General features: G+C 39.3%; 1 long non-coding RNA gene across 3 annotated transcripts; it reads right to left on the reverse strand.

Annotated features, from left to right (window-relative positions):
* Window positions 1-277: 277 nt before the first annotated feature.
* Window positions 278-19,359, reverse strand: LOC140476329 (uncharacterized). 3 transcript variants are annotated; one of them, XR_011960456.1, is made up of 4 exons: window positions 19,282-19,359; window positions 11,293-11,559; window positions 6,927-6,959; window positions 278-3,597 (listed from the first exon to the last, which is right to left on the reverse strand). It is a non-coding gene; the product is annotated as an uncharacterized lncRNA (long non-coding RNA). The 3 variants fall into 3 exon arrangements; XR_011960454.1 differs by having other exon boundaries at window positions 278-3,624; XR_011960451.1 differs by lacking the exon at window positions 6,927-6,959 and having other exon boundaries at window positions 278-3,624.
* Between the last annotated feature and the right edge of the window lie 2,812 nt (window positions 19,360-22,171).

Raw genomic sequence — 22,171 nt, forward strand, 5'->3', positions numbered from 1 at the left:
TCCTGCTTGTTACCTCCTCAAAGAATTGTAATACTTCTGACAGGCATTACTTCCCTTTCATGAAGTCTGATTGACCCGACTTGACTATATAATGTGTTTCTAAATGCTCTGCTATTACATCCCTTATAATAGAGGCTAACATTTTCCAACTGATAAATGTATTATAAAGAAAAAGATTGAAGAAGCCTGAAAGCAGTAAATTACCACGAGACAATAATGTAGCTTAAATCTTTATGAAAGAATTTAACACAAGTACAGAGTGAAGAAACACTGGCAAATAAAGGAAATGGAGCAATGTTCCTGTTGCACACGGACTAGTGAGGTCTACAGTACTTGAATATAAAGCAGCGTTAGTGAATGCAAACTTAAAGAACGGCCGATTTAAAGCAATATTGAAATGGTACACATTTACAATCCTTTACATTGATATGTTTGATCAGAATATTTGAAAAGAAATGAACAAGATATATTAGTTCTTCACAGATTCAAGTCAGTAAAGGATCATACAGAGCACAAAATAGAGTTGATGGAGGATACAGTTCTTATGATACAGCATTGCCTCAAAGGTAGACACTCAGACTGAAGCCAAGCACATGAATACACAATTATATTATTTGACTGTGAATGTTATTAACATAAAACCATCAAAGGCTGTACAAATGTGTTTGAAGATGCTTAAAACCCCTTGATAATTGCTACAAAAGATGTCCAGTCTGATCAAAACCTCAAGGGAAATAATCTACACATAACTCCACTAGAGTCAGACCAATGTCCAGAATTCAGGACACATCCAAGAAAAATTGCCTGATCCAGAAATCAAGAGCTACTATTTAAAAAAAATAGCTGTCTTTCAAGCAGAAAATATAGGAGATTAAGTGTCCTCCAGATAAAGTAAAGATTTATCTTTATGAACAATAAGATTTGTTAAATGACATCACCAAGGAGCTCCAAAAAATATAAGATTTTCAAAGTAGAGAAGTGATCCACGGATCAGAATCAGGGTCAAGAACAAATATGCTTCCAAATCCAAATACAGAATCTGAGAGAATTCTGAGCCATCCAAATCAGTGCATTTGTGAAATCAGAGACTGGGTGGAAGATGGGTAGCTGGGTCTGTAATATAATTATATACATGATTGCTTAATGGGCTAGCTAAAGAGGAAATGGCTTTGGGGAGATGTGCTATAATGTATTGGTTGCATTGCCAGGAACTGAATTGTCTAATTTTGGTATTCTAGTGTCTCATCAGCTATTGGGCAGTGTGGTATAATGATACCGCCATCTTCACCTGGCAGTTTCAGTCCACCCAGCTGTGTCCAGTGATACAGGCCATGCAGGTCAGGTGGGAAGTACCCACTGATCAACCTACTACCTCATAGAAACAATGGAATTTAAATTAATTTCTAATGGTGCTACACAACTTAATTCCAAGACTCTGTTACTCCGGTTTATATGACATTGCCGGCACAACGCAGCCATCCTACTCCGCAATGTTTTGAATTTGTCGGAGCGGATAGCAGGTCGTTTCCTCAGGGAAATGGGGGAATGCCTAGATTGAACCACTTTCAACACCTATTGGCAGCGTCAATGAGTTTCCCACAAGACAGCGGTGAGTTCCCAATTAAGGGGAGTTATCGTTTCTTGACATGTTCTTGGCATTCCAACTTTCTTCATTAGTATTCAGCCTTTGACCTTTCCAAACTCAAAAAGCAAATTAGACATGGAAAAAACCAGAAATAGAAAACAGAGTCACCATCTGGCAGACTCAGGTTGCCGCTGAATAATCTCCATGTCGTGTTCGATCAAAGTACAAATCAGGGCACAATCCAGAGATTCATGAAGACTGTCTTCTGGCATTTGCTAACCCTCTGACCATCATGGTAGCTCTCTGATAGATTGGCAGCACACTCTGGAAGGCACAGGCTTTCATTGCAGAGTGCATTCGAAACTAGCATTGAATGGCTGCTAAAGGGACACTTCGCACACAGGAACAGGCACCCAAGTCATGCATTAGACCAGCATGCAGCTCAGTGTCACTTGCTCTGCTCTTATTGTTCACTCATATAGCACCTACCTGGACGCTCACAGCATCACTGCCTGACCTAGCCATGGCAATTAGTGCAGTCACAAAATCAGGCAGCTTTTCTTGCAGGTCAGTTGTCCTCAGTCTAGGGAGTGGACGTCATGCTGTACGGCAGTGTGCTATACATCAATCTCACATCCACTCCATGTGCCAGATGCTTACACAGCAAACACACAGAAACACGTCATGTCTGAAACTCTGAGAGGAATAGTGCTCCCTGAAATCCACGACAGTACCCATCAGTTGGGGGGTCCCAGTACAGTGAGTTAAGGGCAGCCTCCCAGAGGATTGGCCATGGTCAAAGGTTTGGTCGGGGTATTATCACTCTTGTTGTCCATGACTCTGCAGTCCAGGAAGTAGGTCACAGTCAGTCCTGTGTGTCCACAGTAACCATCCCAGGGTGTTGGAATAGAGCTAATGCAGTTGAAGAAATGTACAGCTACCACCCTGGGGCTGGGAGTTTCTTGTCTAGAGCTGTCTGGTTAAGTTGCTTAAGGAGGTGGGGAACGGGCAGTCGGTCTCTTCATCCACAGAAACTAAGGGGATAATGGATGGGGTGGCTGGGGGAAGTGGTGGGTTTTTTTACTGCAGGAATGACACTCTGCAAATTAGGCTTTGGGATTAGCAGCTTCAGGCTGGGGGAAAGTGAGTGTGACAGTTGAGAAAGAGAACAGTATCCACAAGCAGGGGAATATAGTAAATCAGGATAATGTGGGAAGGGGTGAGGGTGTGGATCCACAGACAGGAGCAACCTGGCATCAGGGAGGGAGGGGAGTGCATGGTCATCTCACATTTTAGGGTTTAGGTGGGAAAGGTGGGCTGGTTGGAGCAGGCTCATGTAGACAGGCTGATTGGGGTCCTGGGCACGTGCGAGGCTACTGGGGTTTTTGGAAAGGGCTACGATGGAGGAGGAGGCTCCAAGTTGAGGAGTATCCATTGTCACCTTCTTTCATACTGGAAATCAGGTCTGTGCAATAAGGAAGAAAATGGCTGTGCCCCAGAGCGTCAGTGTAAGTGACTCAAACTGTGAGGGAGGTGCTGCAGGACTCACTAATGTTAGGGCTTTTAAATGGAAAAAAATATGACACACAGATCACGTACTGTTCATGACAGAGAGCTGTGAGCTCCTGAATCCTTGGCCATCTTTAATGCATTTCCCCCCATTTGTGTTGCAGCTCCCTGCCTCAGACATTGCTGAACATCTCATTGACAGCTGCACTGTTGGGCGCAAAGATAGTGGAAGAGTGGCACTGTTGTACCAGGAGGGCCAATGTTATCAGCATGATTCAATGCCATGTTTGGCAGTTCTGAAGCAGATGTGCTTATAGAGTCATAGTCATAGAGGTGTAAAGGATGGAAACAGACCCTTCGGTTGTCTCAGAATTCCAGCATGTGCAGTATTTTGCTTTAATCCATGTCTTCACCTTGTTTCTCTTGCTTCCTGATGATGCCACAGGTTCTCAGCACAGGTTCTCTCTGTCCCTGGAACATTGTCGGAGACCATGAAATGATGCCTGATGAAGTAATAACACCATTTGAAGCTAAACAGAGAGAAGAACAATCAGGTGAATGCTTATAAGAAAATGCAGAATCGATTACATTGTCACCATGCCAAAGAGTGCCTTCAACAGATCTTCCTCCTTTCACTCCCCTGTATCTTTGTGTACTCCCTGGTCCAGAGCTAGGGTGGATAGAGCCTTCTCAACAATGGAGCACATAGGCCTTGGAGGTTTGGTCAAGCAACCCAACTGGCACTTGTGTCTAGATAGGCCAGACATACCAAGGGTCTTATTGGCAGAGGCAAGTTGATCCTAGTTCATTCAGGAGTTGGAGGGGGACAGGCCGGGTTGAGGTGGAGAGCATAGCTATCTCTGGACTTCTGAAGGTGCTGAATATGGTTCCTCCTCTCGGGGGTTGCCTTCAGGCACTAATCTGACTACTTGTGAGGAAGTGGCACCTCAGTGCTCCCCCGATTTACAGTCCCCTGTGACCAGGCCCTAGGGGCCAGTTTTTGGGATATTGCAGTGTAGGTGTGTGTGCTTCTCCAGGAGACCCTGAGGGTGCTGGATCTGGCTCTTTGTGGTAGACCAACCTGTCTGTGGAGGCAGCCAGGACACTGCAGTGCTGCAGCTCCAAGCAATGAGGGCCAATGCATCTCATATTCCTGTCTGCTGCTCCTGATCCTCCTGACTGCGACACTACAGGGACCCCTCCTGGCTGGGACTGAGCAGTCCAAATGTTAGTCAGAACAACTTCCCAGGGTCATTTGGATAGGGTGCACCTTGTTGTTTCTAGTTGCCATGTGATCCATCTCATTTTTTTCCTTTATGATGGCTCTGAAATGGTTTGGTACAATCAAGTGACTTGTTAGACCATTTCAGAAGGCAGTTGAAAGTCAGCCACATGCTGTGGTTCGCAAGAAGGCCAAACCAGGTTAAAACGGCAGATTTCAGAATCCAAAAAACAGTAGTGAACCAGATCAGTTTTTATGACCATCCAGTAGTTTCATTATCGTTATCAATGAGACTAGTATTTTTTATTTTATGTGTTATCCATTAAATGAATTTAAATTCCCCAAATGTCAGTGTGTATTGTTAACTCATGTCTGTGGAAGATTAGATTTCCTACAGTGTGGAAACAGGCCCTTTGGCCCAACAAGTCCACACCAACCCTCCAAAGAGTAACCCATCCAGACCCATTTCCCTCTGAATGATGCACCTAACACTATGGGCAACTTAACATGGCCAATTCACCTGACCTGCACATCTTTGGACTGTGGGAGAAAACCAGAACACCTGGAGGAAACCCACACAGACATGGGGAGAATGTGTAGACAGTCACCCTGAGACTAGAATTGAACCTGGGACCCTGGTGTTGTGAAGCAGCCACTGAGCCACCATGCCACAGTCCCGTCCTTGAAAAATCTGATAGCCAAAGGTATTGTAGCAACCATGTAATTTTACACAGTATTGTAAAATATCTGTGTGTGCTATTTATGTCAAATTATTCAAACATCAGCCATAGTTTAGAACTTTGAATCAATATCCTAGGAACTACATTGCATGGGATTTTATAAGTACATGTCTGGTAAATGTGAATGGGTATTTAATAGTAGAGCATGCCTCCACAGAAAAATATATCCATCAGATTTATTAATATCATATCTCTCTTGCAGATTTTTTCATCATCCATTGAAAAGGAAGAACTTCACCAGTAAAGAAATTAGGTTTCCTAAATATAGGAGCATGGAGCTGGTAAAGAAATATTAGTATCTGTATATGATCTGTATGGCTACAATGTTGCAATGCTCCGGGGATTATCTTTCATAAGCCATGCTGTTTTACTCGCTACTTTTTCACTTAAAGGGCTACATCCAGAAATCATCATCTCTATGCACATAATCAGATCCAATCCAGGAAGCCTCATTTATTACTGATTCATGACTGACCGTACACGAATTATTTGCCCAAATCCATTGTTCATGACTGAAATGTTGGTTGACCGACCCCTTTCCTTGTTATAAGGGAGGACAGTCCATCTTTAAATTGCCTGTTTTACAATTGTCTTGCTATTCCATCCCTTATTCTTGCACTTGTTCATTTTCTCCCTTCCTATCCCTAATTATTTTAAATACATTCAACTCACAAGTCTGCTATTTGTTTTTTACAGTGTGTTTATGTCAAAAGTGGATGCAATCAGGATTTCCTAAAGTATGCATTTTTATACGATGTCAACTCATTAACAAATGAATTCCCCAGAATCAGTCAAATCCTGTATGGAGTTCATCAACAGCTTAAGGCTGGGGTAAAGTCCAGACCTAAGGCCTGACATTAGCTGCTGCTTCTGGTCCCACAAAAATAAAACTATCAAGTCATTTTAACCAGTTTCTGGGCGACTTCTAGTGGTTCTTTAAGGATGGCTGATTATCTAATCAACAACAGTACAAACGAGAGGTGTATATGTGATGTATGCTCAACTTTTCTGTCATTAATACTTGATTTTGGGTGTGATGTAATTCAAATAGCCTCCTGACTAAAACCAGTAGATTCTTCAGCCCATCTCAGAACTTGAGACAGGATGTTGGCAACCAGAGCATCAGGGTAAACAGAGCAGCAAGAAAATGCCAAATTCAGGGTCTGAGGAAGGGTTACTTGACCCAAAATGTTAACTCTGATTTCTCTCCACAGGTGTGGCCAGATCTGCCAAGCTTTTCCAGAAATTTCATGCCAAATTCCGGTTACCCAGTTTACATAATGGGGCACTTAATTATTTCCCTTCCCATTTCCCATTGTTACATTGCCCTCTCCCAGTATCACACAATTGTTAACATTTTGTATATCTGTCTTACAGGTAAAAGTATTGACCTTTTCTGAGGTAATCAACTGAGTTCAGGGCCAACCTGTCATTTTTTAGAAAAGTGAATTAATTTCATATGAAGAAAGACATAGGCTCCAAAGGGTTTGAATCAAGAAAGGGGGACATTGAAGCACATTGGGCAGGGAGTAAGGTAATGGTTTCCTGCACATTTTGTTGACTTTAATGACAGAACACCTTTTAATTTTTGTTACTAATTTTTCACCCGGCAGCTATCAAAATGAACAGCAGCTGCGAACATCATATTGCATAAACATGCCCTCACACTGGGGCAAGGAGGAGGAAGCAGACATTCTGGGAGTTTGCAGCACATGAAACAGCAGCAGAAACCAGAAACTGCAGTGGTTGTCAGGTGTTCACAGTGCTCCAGTCGGAGGGACAAGAGGAAACATTCCCATTCCTCCTGGTCAATAAAAAGTTCATTCAACACACTTAGCTCATGCATCTGGCCGTTCTTGTCCCCTTTTACCTGCTGGGATTTCTGTGTTGCAGGACTCTTAGTCTATATGAAATAAAACAAAAAATTAAGTTAAAATTGAGGCACACAGAATCCTCAAGAGATTTTAGTGACAATTCCTGAGAGTGGATTTGGTGGTGTCCATCAATCTGTCTCCATTAGAAACAGAAGTGAAAATATTAGGAGGGTTGATGTTGAGTTTGACAATTTAGAAACAAATTTCCTTCCCATCCTCCCAACCCACTCAACCTGGCCACAACAAATGTACCATGGCCCCTAACCTCTCCAAATTTTTTCCCTATTTAATCCTCTCTCTTTTTTTTGTGATGCTGGTCTCTTTCTTTCTCACTCATTTTCTTTCTGTAACTGTATTCTCTGTCTCACACATTTTCTTTTTCTAATCCCAGTCTCTCTCTTTCTTACTAATTTTCTCTCTTTGAGCTGGTCTCTACCTTTTACTCTCGCTTTCTCTCTCTGGATACATTTTTTTTCTCTCTCTCACTGTCTCTTTCTCTTAATCTGTCTCCTTTTTCTCTCTTGTACACTTTTTCTTTACAGTGTCTCTCAGGTACCCTCTTGACATTTCTAAAACTTAAGGCAGAAGTTACAACATGTATAGATAAACCATTGCTCATTTCTTATCACATACAGGGTTCTCTGCTTGTAACAAAAGAATATTAATTTTAGTACTGTAAATCTTTCAAATATATATTTATTTGAATAACGTGATCAGAAATTGCTAAAGAAAAGATGTTCTGTCGAGCTAACTACATGGCACTATTACTTCTTGGAAGGTAGGTGATTTCACGATTTCAGATAGCACAATCCAAATCAGATCTGAACAAAAAAAAACAAATCAAGCTTTTGGAAGAAGCTTAGTAAAATGTTACTGAAGGCAATACGAGGCATTTTAATCAATCAATATAATCCTGTCTGTAAATTATAGAATTCCCACCTCTGAGTCAGAAGGCAAATTGTTTGAACCCCAATCCAGATAGTGGTAGTATATCCACTTTTGAGTCAGGGATTGAGCCTATCTCCCGAGAGCTCCTGTGTACAGAGACCAAAGAACAGCTCCAAATACTGGCTCGGTGTCCCACAAGAGTGCTCCGACCAATAGATGCAAGCTTAAAAATACCAAACATAAATGTAATGGAATTATTAGCTTTGTTGGCAGCATTTCTGTGAAAGGGTACTCCAAAATATTGGCGAAGTAATAGGAACTCACATCAAACACTCTTCCTTGGTAAATATCTTTAAAAATTGATATGTAAGATTTTGTGTTAGAACCTGCACAACAGGAGAACACAAAGGATAGATATGATTTATGTGCAATAAAATATTTAGGTTCCGTGGTTATTTCAGATATTATAAATTTGAGTGTTCTGAAGAAGCGTTATGTCTGACTTAAAACATTAACTCCTTTTCTGTCTCCACAGATGCTGCCAGACATGCTGAGTTTCCCCTGCATTTTCTCTGATTTTAGATTTCCAGTATCCATAAATTTGACATCCTGTTAGTAAAGTGGCATGAGAACATCTGGAAAGCATGTTCAGAGAATTATGAGAACAAGGATAGAAATCTCATAACCACTTTTCACTAAAGTCTACAATGAATTTGAGTACACCTCAGTCCAACTGTGAAATACAGATATCATTAATAGTTTTAAAAAGGCATTAATTTAAAGGAGTGAATTGTGGGACCAATGCAGGACTCCTTATCAAAATTCATGGATAATAATAGGCTTAATGAAAGGTGTGCCCCAATTAGAGAGCTTCAATAGCCCCATGAGGTTCCTCTGGTAGGTATATTCCAAAGCAAACAGTCCTTCACTATCTATCAGGGAGATAAATAGTGCAGCGCTGATTACTCAAAGGTTTCTGCAGAAAATGGGCCAACGTCGAGTGTACTGAAGAAACCTGGGGGCTAATTTCCACCAATCCTTGGACTTACTGGTTCAGGAGGGAAAAAGTGAGCACTGCAGATGCTGGAGATCAGAGTCCAGGGTGTGGTGCTGAAAAAGCACAGCAGGTCAGGCAGCATCCGAGGAGCAGGAGAATCGATATTTCGGGGAAAGGCCTTTCATCAGGAAAACATTCCTGAAAGATGCCTGAAGAAGGGCTTATGACTGAAACATTGATTCTCCTGCTCCCTGGATGCTGCCTGACCTCCTGTACTTTTCCAACACTACACTCTTGACACTTATTGATTCAGACAAGTGTTGGTAATGCAAATACACCATTATCAACACCCAACAGGGTAGGCAATCAAAATGAACATACCGGCATAAGAATTTGATAAATGGTCCATAAAACATTAGTGTGATGAAATCGTATTAGTATTTTTCCTTATAGTGTGTATATCAAAATTTTGCATAAAAATGTTAATGTAAGGAGTGTGATCAAAACTGCACATTCCATGGTCTCTAGATTTCCCAATCAATGAAATACTGATGTAACAAGAAACTTAGAACATAGAACATAGAACAATACAGCACAGAACAGGCCCTTCGGCCCACGATGTTGTGCTGAACATTTGTCCTAGCTTAAGCACCTATCCATGTACCTATCCAATTGCCACTTAAAGGTCACCAATGATTCTGACTCTGCCACTCCCACAGGCAGCGCATTCCATGCCCCCACCACTCTCTGGGTAAAGAACCTACCCCTGACATCCCCGCATACCTTCCACCCTTCACCTTAAATTTATATTCCCTTGTAACACTCTGTTGTACCCGGGGAAAAAGTTTCTGACTGTCTACTCTATCTATTCCTCTGATCATCTTATAAACCTCTATCAAGTCACCCTTCATCCTTCGCCGTTCCAATGAGAAAAGGCCTAGCACTCTCAACCTATCCTCGTACGACCTATTCTCCATTCCAGGAAACATCCTAGTAAATCTTCTCTGCACTCTCTCCAAAGCTTCCACATCTTTCCTAAAGTGAGGTGAGCAGAACTGCACACAGTAAACTTAACAACTCATTTGTACATAAAGACCTTCCCCATACCCTCCTAACAATATGAACCTGGATATTTCAGCTGTGTCTCTTGAGAGAGTCATTTTTAACAGGGACACTGCAGATGTTCTTGACAGACAGTGATTGCCAGTCTCCAGCCTTCACCTGAGAGGACAGAGCATCCTTTAATTTTCTGTTATCCAAGAGCATGTCTGACAGTGCAACATTCACTGAAGGAGTAGCCCAGATTATATGGTGAAATGGCTCAAGTGGGAGAACACATTCTGCCACAGAAACAATGTGCCTCCCAAAAGCCAAGGCTGGCATTTAACAGCAACAATAAACATCATAAACAATAAGGAAAAGATTCCCACTGGAATTCCAGAATGTAACATCCTGAGATGTTGTAGAACATAAATGTTTTTCTTACTCTGAACCAGCGGTGTTTGTTAGAGATGATGTCTTTAAAACATGGATTTCTGCCTTGTCGATATCCTTGGTGAATTTGGTGGAAGTAAGCTGCAGGCTGGCATCATTTTAACTGAGTGATATCATGATCTACACACACTCCGAGTGGCTTCTGCTCTGTGCTGGCGGCAGGTGTACATTTTCGTGCAGCCACACCAACAGCAGAACCAGGGATTTAGCATCCACTAGGACTGCACTGGAACCCTGGCAATGCCGAATGGTGTATTCCGTCCCTTCCATTTGCCAAGAGGGGTATAAGATACGTACGGGCCTTCAGATTTTCTAAAGGAGATGCATTTCTCCTTTAGAGATAATTAAAGGCGTGAGAACTGCACAATTAAGTCAACCTGTCTCCCGAGACCAGAACAACTGGTTTGCATTTCCACCTGTGAGTATGCCGGGAAAACGATCAGAATGTTACGAGACAAAAACGTGTATGTTTGGGTGAAATCTGAGCTTTATTGTGCCACCCCCGAGCGTTCCCCTTCAATTCAACATTGCTTTCATTCGCCGTGCCAGTCACCAGGAACCCTGTCTACAACATAAGTTATGGTTGTCGTCAACATTCAAAGTGATGGGAAGTCAAAGATTTAAATTCTTAAGCAAATACCTAAAGCTTCTGATCTTTGAATTTGAAGTTGTGTTACTGCAAGTCTTTTTTTTAACTCAGTTGTGATGAAACAAGTGCGAACAGGAATGCGAACAGTTTTTATTCGGGAATCAAACATATGAATTTCACGGGACTCATGTTGCCCTTCTCTTTTCTCACCCATGTTCAACTTCCAACCTCAGTTTCTCTTTTTCGTGTCTCTCATTCTTTCTAAATGCTTTATTTCCCCTCTCTTCATTAACTATTTCCTTACGTGGCATTTCCTCGAATTACTTCAGCATATTATCTTTATTTTTCGGTTAATTTATATTCTTACTCAACGTCTTGTTGCTTGCAATCTTACCATCTGTCATTCAATGGTGGTCGTAGTCTCGGCCGGAAACGATCAAGTGCAATGATGTGCTCGTGAGAATGTAACATTCACCAAAGAGAATTGGAAGTTATATTAATGAGATTCCGCATTATTTCATGCTTTGACCGTGAAGTTGTCTTTTTCGGCTTGCGCCATTTCTCCTTCACAGGAATTCTTCTTCCTCCGTTTCCAAACAGATAGAGGCCAAGTCTGTTCCCCAATGAACTCTTCTGTTCATGAGAGGTGTTATTTAATAATCTGCAACATAATTAGAGCATAAATGAGGAAGCGGGTTCAGTATAAGATAAAACCACCAACGTACTTTAAACATTTACTGATGAATTTCTTTATGAATTCCAAGGTGCTTGTTTCCTACAAGGTCACGTAGGCCAGCCGTCAGTGCAGCCGGCTCGCTTAAAAAGTATTGACCAACAAAGACCTATTGACCATGATCTTTTGACCCTGTCAAATGCACAGCTCAGCAAAGGAAGTCACGATTTCTTTTTTAAAAAATCTAGAATCTAAGGGTCTTTGGTGTCCAATTACTTGTGATAAATGTGATTTACAACTTGCGATTTTAGAATAACTGATGCATTTGATTCAGCTTAATATGGAGTGAACATCGCTGCGGTGTGCTTAAAGTGTGGAACTGAGTATTAATACAGCCATTCCGACAAAGGGCTTTAACTGCGAAATTAAATCAACTTAAAAATAAAAATTTCACTTACGATAAACAATGCTGCAAATGTGTCATGTTTGGCTTTACAAAAGCAATTAGGTTTATAAAAGGTTGGAGTTAGCGATGGCCAGATTGTAAGTTAGTAAGTTGAATAGCAGATCGCCACATTTAACCATCACAACCGGTGGACTGGTGATTTTTTCTCTCTCTCTCAGTAGACCTAGTTACTGGACTTTCCAAGCGCATCACTGTATCTTTTTTGTGTTTATTACCTCGACATTTCGGATTTTGCTTTCCTGACTATTTCTGTTTATTGAAACTTTTGGATTGGCAAAAATGTCGGAATAGGAAAGATGTTTATAGGGAATTTCTGCTATTTCTACGGAAAAAGTTTGTAGCCATTACAATGTTGAAATATCGAGAGCTTCAGTAATGAAGTCAATTACCTTATTCAATGATGTAATTTAAAGAATTTATTCACAATCTGCGCGTGCAAAGTCGGGGCTTCCAATTTATAACGACTAGCTCATGATTGGCAAAAATATTGACATCATCTGTATGTACCTTGCTTTTGACTTTTTATGATTTGGTACCCAGTTAGTCCGTTTAGTTGGTTTCTTGTTTGATCTGCTGAATTATTTCAATGTATTGTTCGGTATGTATTACAGCAAAATATGGTTCTCATCTTGTCCATTTATAGCTTACAAAAGCGACCGAGCTTAGTATAACGCTTTGTTTCAGTCGCACATTTTATATTCTTTATAACATAGTGTTAAATGATAAAGCAAAAATGTAGAGTTAGAGTTGTATCAAATTTAAGGAAGACTTAGTAGGAAGGGCCATGGGGCATTACTCTTACAGAAAAAGATTTTAACTGTTTTTGTCTGTTTATATTTGTACCTATTTAGTTGAGAAGTTGATACTGGAACAAATATCACAAGTAAATATAGCGGGAAACTGTTTTATTTCTTGTGTTGCTAATCCTATATTGGAAGTACAGGTACGTTGGTTAGAGGCGTTTGAATGAACGTTGTGTCCGCTTCACATTGGATGTGAACTGGAAGAGATAACGCGGAGATCTGTATTTAAAACACGTAATCCTTAAGATCACAGTAGCAAAAATAAACTGTTATTAATAAATCATCTTGCTAAATAATGCTCATATTTAATAGAAGCAGATTTTTATAACTAACGTGGAAATCGTATTACAATTCAAATTGAAATCTTCAAAATATACTTTAAAATATAATATTTTTAAATATGTCAAATTGCAAGGCCAGCACAGAAATATAGAATATTTAGAGAAAGCAAAAAGTTGTCATCGCCGATAAACAAACAGCATTCGAAAAACTTTGAAATTTTAATTAGCAAGCCTTGTCAAAATGTGTTTCCTAAATTATTGCTGACAATATCTGAAGTGATGGATGCCAGAATTATAGATTAAAAATTGGTTCTACTTTGTCTACAAAACTACTTGGAGCCATTAGGTAAGTTTCAGCCCTGAGAACAGAACAATGTTTAACTGGCTGCATTCTGAACAAGTCTGACTGAAGGATGATTCTTGTGGCGACTTCTCTCGTGCTAACCAGCCTGACTGAAACCAGAAAATTGCTTGGACCTTGTAAATTAATCTCAATATCTAATACTATACACCCTTAACATTGGCCCAGTGTCGGGGCTAGGTTCCAATATGGCGATATTTTTCGTAGAGGACCATTAAAGATGTTTTAAGATAAGCAATCACTATGAAGCAAATTTGATTATTTCACCAGCATAAACCATTGCTATGCTGTGGGAATTCTGATCACTTTTTTTCACTGAGAAAGAGGCTACAAATATTTGCATCATGACGCCTGACAATAAGCATAAATATCCATAAAGATACAATATTGAGTCAAAGTAACAGCGCAACATGCTGTTACTGCATAGGTATAAAAATAAATGGGTTCAAATGAATGGAAGTGTGAGGACAACTATAAATAGTAGCGACAAGCTTTGGAACAATAAATAAAAACCTTCTTAAAGTATTATTGGGTTTCCATACCTATTTTGTGGACCAATTAGTGAACGGGGGCGTGTAAGAACAGAATGTCAGTTACGAGAGGCGAATATCTGTCAAAATAATAAATAACACAGTAGACCCGCTTGTGACCGCGTCTGCTTGCGCTTCTGCCTGCTGCTCAGATACGGTGACATTTTGATGTAATTATTGCCTAAAAGCTCTGCCCAGTATTCTTCTCTCTGTCCCCTGTTTTTGCCCAAGGCCACTGGCATGGAAAGGATCATTTGCTACCAACTGGGCTGTTTGATGAGGGCCTGACCTAGCGACTCATCTATCAGTACTGTCTCGTTTCTTTTATTTACACCTGTCTTTAGCATTCTAATTACGCTGTTTATTACTATAGCCTAAAGGAGCCCGTAAAAACAAGGGAGATGGAGATTTCCATAACAATAAAGAATCTCATATTTGCGGCTTTCCAATGTTTGCTGCTGTAATGACCTATGGGTGTCCTTTCAAGAAATTAACCATCAAAAGTCACATTGTACCGTCAGGTTATTGACTACGCATTGCATTATATCAGGAGCAACGGCGTATTCTGATTGAACGGGGAGAATTGAGGTATCACTGGCCAGTAATAAAATTAAACTAAATATCTGGTTTGTATGTTTAACTGCGATTTCGCTCTTAATTGGAACTTTTTTTTATCGCTTATGGCGTTCACGTTCTCGCTGCGTAAAATTGCATTGATTGTTGAAAAATTAGGTGAAAACATTCAGGATGTTCTACATGTCCGTATATTAAGGCAATCCACCAACATATGTGGTTCATAATATCATGGCACTCTAACTTATAAGATTCGAAATTCTTCATTCAATGAGGCATTCCTCTGCTTCCGTAAGGTGTTCCCTATGTGCCCCAGATGTGGCAAAATCCTATTCGCATTCATAAATAATACAATTGCTGGTTTCGCTAGGTTGCTCAGAGGAAAATGGCAGGCATGTGCTCGTCATATGGCTAAGCGAATTCGCAATTTTGCGGTTTTTTTTTCCCTGTTCTTCAGTGTCTTAATGGTAACGCAATGGAACATGAAGATCAACCGGAGATTTAAGAGAATTGCATGCATTACTCCACCTGCGCTTTGTAAGTCTGATCCCTGCAAACAAACTCCTTTTGCGTGACGTGCGTATCACAGAACATGGTCACCAGGTTCCTTTTTAGAAATCATATTAAGATACCTTAGTAGTATATGATTTGAATTGCTTTACCTTCCTGCGATGTCGGTGTTTATTGTGCCGACCTTTGGCTGCTCTGAGTGATTATAAAGAAAGTCCATTCAATTGGCTGCAGATGAAAGGATATAGATTATCCAGTTGGGATAATGTGTATGTTAGTATATTCAGCAAGAGCATATTAGCACCAGGGAGCAAATTAATGTATGGATTCGTTCCAGATTTTATAATTTATTGTCCATTGCGTTGCCATATGAACAATCTGATAGATAATGCAATAATGTTCACGTAATTAAGCGAGCGCAACTTAATCATGAAATGAGAGCAGATTTGCTGCCTGTCCCGCAGCTCTCTGAGCTGATCCGCATTGAGTGATCGCTGTGCAACCAGCAAATCATCCAGGGACAGTTTCCCACTTACATCCAGCAACAGCCCCGCTGCGGCAAATCACAAAAAAAATGGGTGGGTCACCTGGAAATAACAAAGGGAGACTGGGAAGGCGAGAGCTGCCTCCTCTATCATTAATACTAAGCCACGTGGAGCATATAGTTCGACTGGACATTAGCTGCAAATTCAAATCAACTTAGGGAAGATTGAAATTCTATCAAATGAATCCGATTGTTTTTGAGAGATTAATGACAATAGTTTTTTTTAGTTTATAAAAAAACTCAGCAAGACTTTATTAGAACAGTCTTAATTTCCAGTGTATGAATGAAATAATGTTATTTAACATCTGATACAAGCTTAATGTTCTCTTGCATTAATAAGATGTTTATTTAGCTCGCAGTGAAAATTCAGTTAGAGACAATACTTTTCTAATGAAGGGATAAACAGCTGATAATATTTGGCATGGCGAAGATACAATTTCAATTGAGTAACCCATTAACTTATACAGTTGGTGTGCACGAGAGGCACTGTAGAGTATACCATACAAAAGTTGTATTTGTTGTCAGTCTTCACATAAGTCTCTCTGTAAACCTTAAAGTTCTGATCTAATTTATCAAGAATTGTAGCGATCATATAACAAGGACAGCAAACTTTTTTGCGAATATCGAATTAATTCTGATTATGGTTTCATACCTGTTGCTACAGGCTGAGCTGATGTTTAAAATTAGTCTTGTCCAAAGAAACTTTAAAAGCCCAACTCTGCATTCATGTTTTTTCAAATTACTTTTTGAATCTCGCAACGATTTTCACTCCTCTTTCCGTTTTCGGGGTTTGTGCAGTGGAAGTTCAAGAAAAGACAGTATTTTCGAGTATTTCTTCCAAACTCTGATCTGCACGACATCAATAATAGGGCCTATACTTTAATGAGCTCTCAAGTTTAAAGACTTGAAGGATATTAACAAGCGCTTTGACAAATGATGCTTAGAACCACATTAAAGACAGTGCTAATGGAGCGCATAATGACGGCTAATTTTCGATCAGATATAAATTAGAGCCCCAACAGTTATTTGCCTAAAGGACTTTATGTAAATGATTCCGTTCTGTATAAACTGAGGAGAGAGTTAAGCCCTGACATACTGGCGCTCCTTGTGGAGATGATTAATAGATCTGCAGTAGAATGTAGCTGACAAGGGGCCCACAATATACATCCAATATAGATAGGCATCTATTCTCAGATCAAACCCTAATTCAAATCACGATGATCCCATCCATGTTCTTTTCAAATACAGTGGTAAGTAGCCACGCCTTACGCTTTGAACATGGATATTGCTGAAACATCGCGGTAATCCCGGAGGATTCGCTTATTTTTTGTAAAAAAGTGAAATCTGTATATCCTTTGTGGACGCAGTTTATTTCCACGGTCTATCCCATGTAGGCCATTAGAGTTTTTTTTTCTTTCGGCTCAGGTTTTTAACGTCGAACAATGAGGTTCGTCAGGGTTATCAGGCTTACCTCTTGGTGAATGAGGCAAAAGGAGGATTCATAATCTCTAAAATAATTTTCTTCACTTTTCAGGTGACACTATCAAAGATGCATTTCGCCATAATGGAAAAGTGACATTGTATGAAACAAAACATGGCCATTTCCTCACCTCAGAAGGAGTGTTTGGGATACCAGCTTTCCGTTCATTGTGTGTGTTTATTTTTGCTGAAATTATAACGATTGATTTGCTCTGGTGTATTAAAGCATTTCAGAGAAGGAGTGCTGTTCAATGATTCTGACGTGTTAACGTGGGAGTGCATTGTCATTTGGCGACGTCCGTCCCAGTTTTGATCCGCATTTCGGCATGTTTATCAACCCCCATTTTAAGGGTGGCCCTAGTACATTGTCCGGTCTAACGTTTCAATTAGAATTTATCATGAGCAAAATCTGTCGATTCTTTTTTCAGATAAGAATTTCAATGATATTGCATCTATCTACTAAAATCACTTAACCCAACTACAGATCCATGAAAGGAAAGTTACAATTACATCAAATCAGAAATGGTGAATAAAGCGACAGTGGATTTGTTGGTTAGATACGGTGCCAATAAAGACAAATATTGAATGTGACGCTTATAGAGTCTCAAAGACGTTTTACAAAAATTAATGTCCCTTGTTTACGACTTATTACTGTCTGCTTCCGGTAAAATTTCGTTCTTAAACTTGAACAGACTGTATTATACTTATTCCCTTTAAACATAATTGTAGCATTTTTGTTTTTCCTCGTTATTAAGACATAACGCGTTATTATGGTCATGTTATGTAGAAGGTATTGTTTAATTGTAACGCACTGATATTTGTTCAACATATTGTTGTAAGACTGCAGATACAGTTAGCAGCATTCTCTGTATAATATACCGTACTAGCTTAGGTATGGATTTTGCGTGTTTAAATTCTGAAAGTATATCTCCTGGAGAAAATGGTTATGTCTATTGTTTATTCCGCAGGTTTTTTTTTAATTGAAATGCTCTTTTACTGTACTTTCTTCATTGCTAATGATTATACTTTACATCACAGTGATGTAACTATAACTAGTGAGTTATCGTTACAGAGAGCACTAAAAGACAACATGACAACTAAAAGACAACAATAACATACACGAACATTATAGAAAATACACAAGGGGAAAGATAGGCAATTCAGCGAGATGGATGGATGGATGGATGGATGGATGAATAGATAGATAGATAGATAGATAGATAGATAGATAGATAGATAGATAGATAGATAATGAATAGATATAAATAGAATGGAAATTTGTTGGCCCATTCGGCAGACCGTAGATAACCTAAGAACTAAAAGTTAACCACATCAATAGCCTAAAAACAAGGGGCTGCTCTATTATTTTGATATACTTGGCTACACACTGGAAAAAAAATCCTTTGTTATATTTTTGGATTTCTAAAATATGGACTTCCAGTATTAAAATAGGCCATGCACCGAAGTATTGCTCACGATTATAAACATCCGTTAAACATTTTTGCGGACTGAGCACTTCCTGGGTATTCCAACCGAACAATACAAAAACTGTTGTTCTCCTCTGGAACGCTATAAAATTGCACAGAAAAACAGCTCGACAACGCTAGCTATTTCCTTACAACAGTGCTTAATTTTCCCAATACGGTAGAAGTTAAAGAACTGGAACCATTGTTTTTAAAATCACCTATTCAATTAACCGTCAGTTACAAGCAGTGGAAGCAATTGGATAATGTTGTTACGTTAAGTTAAATTGGCCTAATACTCCTATAACTCGTGATTTAGGAATATGTTATTTCATATTTTGCATCGTAACATGGTTGCTATTATAACTTCATATTAGTATTCCTTCCTATTCGATTATTTTGTGCTGACATTGTATGGCGAAGATGATGTTCCACCCTGTTAACTGCTATGTTTGCATTGTCATCAAGTGGGTGCATCCTGCCCGTTGAAATGTTCATTGGTTAGGCAGCAATATTAGTTGCCATTCCATTCATTCATATTTACTAAAGGAGCTTATCTGGAAGGACGATCCATATTTATTCCCAGAACATTAAAACTCTCTATCTTTATGAGTACATGGAAGATCTAACATAAACTAAATGCTGCTGTGAATATCACGCACTGACTTGGTTGTAAAATATACCGAATATTTTTACTTACCTCAGGCATTGTTTAGAAACACAATGACACGCGGGACATTGCTTTTTGTCTTCGCTCACGTCCCATCTCCGTGGATCTCTGGTTGACAAAAAAAGCCACCCATTCTTATACCGCCACAACCAATTAATATTGCATTAACCGTATTTTCTTTAAAAAAAACTTCCAAAACCACAATATAATGCCACCTCTACACCAAATCCATCTATTATTAACGAAAAGGTAATTGGAGACCTATGTGTATGGTTTAGAGTTGTTGAGGGACAAACACTCTTAAAATAGAACCTGGGATTCATTTGCAAAATATAACGTTTTTGAGGAGGAGGGATCCATAAAATTCAATTTTTATTCTATAGTTTGGTTAATTCAAGATTAAAAGCAGTCACGTCTTTGAAGACAGACAGTTGTTGTAAATGTACAGTTAAAATATTCTCTCGAGTCCCTAGGCGGTGTTCCACTGGTCCCAGGCTTAATTAAAATTTTATCAACACCAAATAATAGCATGAAATGTATTTATACTTTTCAGAAATTCGTTCATAAAGAAACAACTTGCCTAATTACAGATAAACAGGATCACACGAGTCAATGTATAGATTCGGTATTGTATTTCTTTATGTGAAGGCCATTAAGAATATGTTATGATATGAAGGAGGTTGAAAATGTAAGATATTGCTTGTGTGAGACTCAAATGCTGGATAGTTTGGTGTTAAAAGCATTTTTGATGAAACAAGTTCGCATATAAAAGAACAGTTTACAAATAATTATATTTAAAACAGATTTTACTGGAATAAGCATAGAAATGTTTTACATTATGGAACTATGTCTAGGTGTTAACAATTGAAACATGAAATAAACTATTAAATCTCAATTCACTACTCGCATTCTGATCCCTCCCTGCCCTCTTAAATTAGCGGAGAATTTCCTCACTCGGGAGCTGACATGTGACTAGATTGGGGGATGTCAAGCAAAGACGAGCACTATGCAAAGTTAATTTTAATTCCCGGTGAGGATTTCACATTCCAACTCTCTGTGACCCAGAGTAATTAGCTGAGATAACTAATGATTACTTACTTATTCGTTGTAATTATCTGGATTTCGCAATTCGCTGTGTAATTTATTAATACTCGTAATAGCCTTTTAGTGAATGACTCATTTAGAGGGCGAGGTAAAGTTTAGATTCTTCTCCAGCTCCCTGTTACAGTTGTTAATTTGACACACTCCTTTCTCTCTTGGTGATGCTTATAATTATCCAAACAATCTGTAATGTTTTACTGACACTGTGAACATTATTGCTACATTCTGGCAAGTCCTTTCAGGTGTCTTTAGAATAATCATTACAAAGCATCGCTTGCAAGGTTATTTTTGGTATCATACGAACTCGTCAGTACCAACTACCTTATCGTTAAAGTTACAAGTTCCTTCCATTCCATTCCATTGCCTCGCCAAACAAAAATGCGTGGCATGATATTGCAATCGCAGTGAAATGTGACATAAGAAAACAATAACCAGAGAAAGTAAACAAAATAAGGTAGTTTATGGCATAGGAGAGTTACAATACTTAACTTGAATCTTAACCGTCAGAACCTTAGATGTCGATCTTTCAGTTATTCTTAGGATTTAACTTATGGGAAAACCTCATCGGGTCGTATGCGAAATATGCAAGCTAGGCACAGATGTAACAAATCTACTAATAAGCTCATCACCTATAGGAGGCGTCTTCCTAAAGCCACGAGGTTCAAAGTGAATAAATTTTCAAAATGTGCATTTGTATTCACTATTAACAGTTGAGAACATCGAGCCACCTCCTGAGAAGTTACAATCAGAAATTCTTGAAGTGTGAATTGATCACGATGGTTTCTTGGAACGTGCAGTGTGCGAAATGTATTATCCTCCCTAGTAATTAGGCAAGTCTACACCTCCTGTAATTAACCGTGGAAGGATAACTGCAAATGTGTACTTACTGTTTATATTCCTTAAAGACGCAATGTTAGCGTTTGTCCCCGGGTGCTGTCCAGGTGCATGCCCTGGTTCACACTAACAACTGTCACTTGTTAGGTTTGCATGGACTATGAGCTTGAATCATTACGTTCCTCTAATAATCACGTACCTCGGTCTCTTAAATGAAAGCAGTAGATAATACAGTTTTACATTGGAAATTGTCTTTGATGCGCTCTTTCTGGGTCTAGTTGTAAACAATAAATAACCCTTAAAGATTAAAATGTTTATAATTTGCCTCTTCGTTGTCAACGTTCGTGGGACTTGAAGAGCATGTTTGTGGAGGTGAACCAATAAAAATGTTTATTATCCACAAGCGAACTTCAGAAACATTTGAAAGAACGGGACAAGCGGAATAGATTTGCTAATTTCGCAAAATTGAAAGTGGAAGTGATCTGTTAAGATGAGGTGAATGTTTACCAATCCTGAAATGAGCGTTCTCAAAAAAAACAGACAAAACATTGACCTCATAGAAAGTGATCAGTGCGTGCCTGTATTTATAATTGGACTCCCATCGATCAACAAATGCAGCAATGCGTAGGAAAAAAAAACCCATAAAACAAAAAGAGAAACTTGAGTAGAGAACACAAGTTCAAAAACGATAGCAATAAGTAAGGGTTAACGTGAAATAAATGAAATATTTCAGAACCATAGTTTGTTTAGTCATTGTGAAATGATTACTACTCCTTTCCATTTATATGTCACCTGACATGTCAATAGCTGTAAGATTACACTGAATTCGTACGGAACCTGAATGAGTGCAAATGCTAACATTTTTGAGCATTGTGGTGTGTGGCCGTTTAAACAGCCCAGCCCTGTAAATGTGAGCTAACCTCCCGCTTCCGTGCGTATGGTCATAGAACAGTTTTGCTTAGTAAGAAAGAATGAATCGTCTGTA

Source organism: Chiloscyllium punctatum, chromosome 1 (genome assembly GCF_047496795.1).
Source record: "Chiloscyllium punctatum isolate Juve2018m chromosome 1, sChiPun1.3, whole genome shotgun sequence".
In the NCBI taxonomy this organism is placed as follows: Eukaryota; Metazoa; Chordata; class Chondrichthyes; order Orectolobiformes; family Hemiscylliidae; genus Chiloscyllium; species Chiloscyllium punctatum.